The following is a 2,759-nucleotide window of genomic DNA, read 5'->3' as shown; positions in this document are numbered from 1 at the left end:
AAAGATCTTGACAACTTCTGTGACTAAAAGTGAAAGCTCCTGAGTGGTACTTACTGTTACTCACAATGTTGAGTTCCACTTTTGTGACTCATGCAAGTTCCAGCACAGATGAATCAGGAGCAGAGAGAAACTGTGCCCTGGGCAGAGAGAGGATGCAGAATTGGGTTGATGAGTTCATTCAAAGTTTTTCACCCAGGATGATGAAGAGGACAAGTGTGTCAGGTACTCTCTTGCTGCTGTGGCAGAGTTCCCTACAAAAGCAAGTTAAGGAAGGAGTTTATTTCAGTCATAGTCAGAAAACAGTCTGTTGCTGTGGATAAGGTGTAGAGGCAGGAGCATGAGGCAGCTGGTCATGCTGCATAAATCCACAGTCAGGAAGCAGAGAGGGATGAATTTCGGTGCTCCGCTCACTTTCTCCTTTATATTCAGCCCAGGACTCTAGGGCTAATATCCAGGGTGGTTCTTCCCACTTTTGTTAAACATTTCTGGAAATACCCTCTTAGAGACATCCAGAGGTTTCTATGGTGATTCTGAATCCTACCAACTTGATGAGGGAAGTTAGCTGTAACCAGTCCTTGTTTAAAATGGGAGATACAGGCCTGGTGGTGGTGGCACATGCCTTTAATCCCAGCACTTGGGAGGCAGAGGCAGGTGGATTTCTGAGTTTGAGGCCAGCCTGGTCTACAGAGTGAGTTCCAGGAGAGCCAGGACTATATAGAAAAACCCTATCTTGAAAAACGAAAAACAAAAAACAAAAAACAAAAACAAACAAACAAAGAAAAAATTGGGAGGAATGAAAACACTGATTTCTCTGTGTCTACTGAAGTGTAACTGCGTCACACAGAATAGACAGCTCTGTCCTCTTAGGAGCAGTCATATTTTGTTGAACACTGGAACATTTGGGCAAGGGTCCATTCTCCTTGAGCATCTTAGGTCTTTGGTTGTTGCATGAAGCCTCTTGAGCTCTTGATGCTTGACATTTTTTTTTCTTGACAGGATATTTCTATGTAACCCAGACTGGCAAAGAACCTGCAGCAATCCTCCTGCCTCACTTCTCTCATGCTGGGATCACAGGCATGCACTGCCACACCTGGCTTTAGTGGCATCATTTGATGCCCTACTTAAAGTGGAGGACAAGCCTTCATTTTGAGTGGTTGGTGTAATAGAGAGTGAATGATGATGAAAGCTTGCTAGCCAGGTTTCAGAAACACACATCCATGTACACGTTTTGGCTATAAAGTTCAAACCTGCAGATTTCCTGCTCTGTGAGGAAATCTAGCCTTTGACACCTTTTCTTTCCAGGCGGTGCTACCTCTTTGGAGGCAGCATTTAATTTATGCCTGTGACTGAACTCTATTAAGCCTTTTCCTTCTCTGCACTCTGTAAAAGGAAAGCTGTTGAGATCTCTTAACCAGATCACCAGGAACAGCGCATACTTCCAGCTCTCTGGATATGTAGTCTTAGGCCACAGATCTTTTACTTTGCTGACTGAGTTCTGTGGCATAGTTTCCCACCAGTCCTACTTCAGAGACAGAAACACATTGCCAGGCCATGTCAGCTCTGGGACTGGATGCAGGCACCATGTATGGGCTTTCTGAGATGTTAGTAATGTACAGCTTTCCTATCCTCCAGGCACCAAAGCTCACAGACTTGGTAAATGACTGGAACTAAATAAGGAGTCTATTTACTTTACAGTTTTATTCTTTAGAGTTTCTTCCTAGACAAACTATTTAGAGGAACTTGGCACAGGGAAGTAGCGAGGACCACTAATGTCCTTGCTCATGGCAGCAGCTTAGTTCTGTATCTTGTCTGTGGAACTGTCAAGGTGTCTGGAAGCTGGTGCACAGAGTAGAAAGCTGGGCCTGGTTCTAGGCCAACAGTCTGTTTGGGTTGCTTTTATAAATTTTATATGTATAAAACTGAGTAAGAACACTGGTTACTGTCTTCTTTTAGTATCCTTTTAGTCTCCCTTAGCTTTTTTCATCCAATACAGCCCACATGCAATCATTAATAATATCGCTACTTAGACATCTTCTCAGTTGTATACAGTTTGTTCTTCAACATTCAAAAAGTAATTCATTGCAAAAATTTCCATTTCTTTATGCTTTCCTAAAAAAAAATAAAAATCACCAGAGCATCCACATCCAATAAGGTGTGACTTGTTAAAATCAAAAGCAAACACATTTCTATTTCACCACTCAAGGCTGCCAGTGAGTGAAGCCTTGTACACTGTGATGAGCATAGTGTCCCTGACCTTTCAGTGCTGTGGAGTTTATGAACTCACAACAGATAAAGACAGATGGCCATGAACACAGTTCACATGATGTGACTCAGTAGGAAAACATGAGAAAGGGCATAGGTGGACAATGACCACCATTGTGTAACAGGTCATCACACGTGAAGAGGTACATATGTGTGTACTGCCCAATTCACCCTCCAACTCAACTCACCAGAAACGTCTGCCCCAGTCAACTTTCATCTTTCTATTGGTCTGACTACCATGCCAGTCCTGTTGGCATTTTGTGTAGGCTCCACCCCGCAGCTACCTGGCAATAGCCAGGTGTGCCTGACTCACTATAAAAGGGGCTGCTTGCCCCCTCCTCTTGTCTTCTTGCTCTCACTCTGTCCTCTGTCCCACTCCCCCTCTCTCCCCATTCTTCTTCCCCTCTTTCTCTAGCCACATGCTCATGGCCGGCCTCTACTCCTCCCCCTCCTCCTCCTATTCCTTCTCCTCCTCCTCCCCTCTTCCTCCTCCTCCT

This window comes from Mastomys coucha, unplaced genomic scaffold (genome assembly GCF_008632895.1).
Source record: "Mastomys coucha isolate ucsf_1 unplaced genomic scaffold, UCSF_Mcou_1 pScaffold16, whole genome shotgun sequence".
In the NCBI taxonomy this organism is placed as follows: Eukaryota; Metazoa; Chordata; class Mammalia; order Rodentia; family Muridae; genus Mastomys; species Mastomys coucha.
This window is presented reverse-complemented; position numbering follows the sequence as displayed.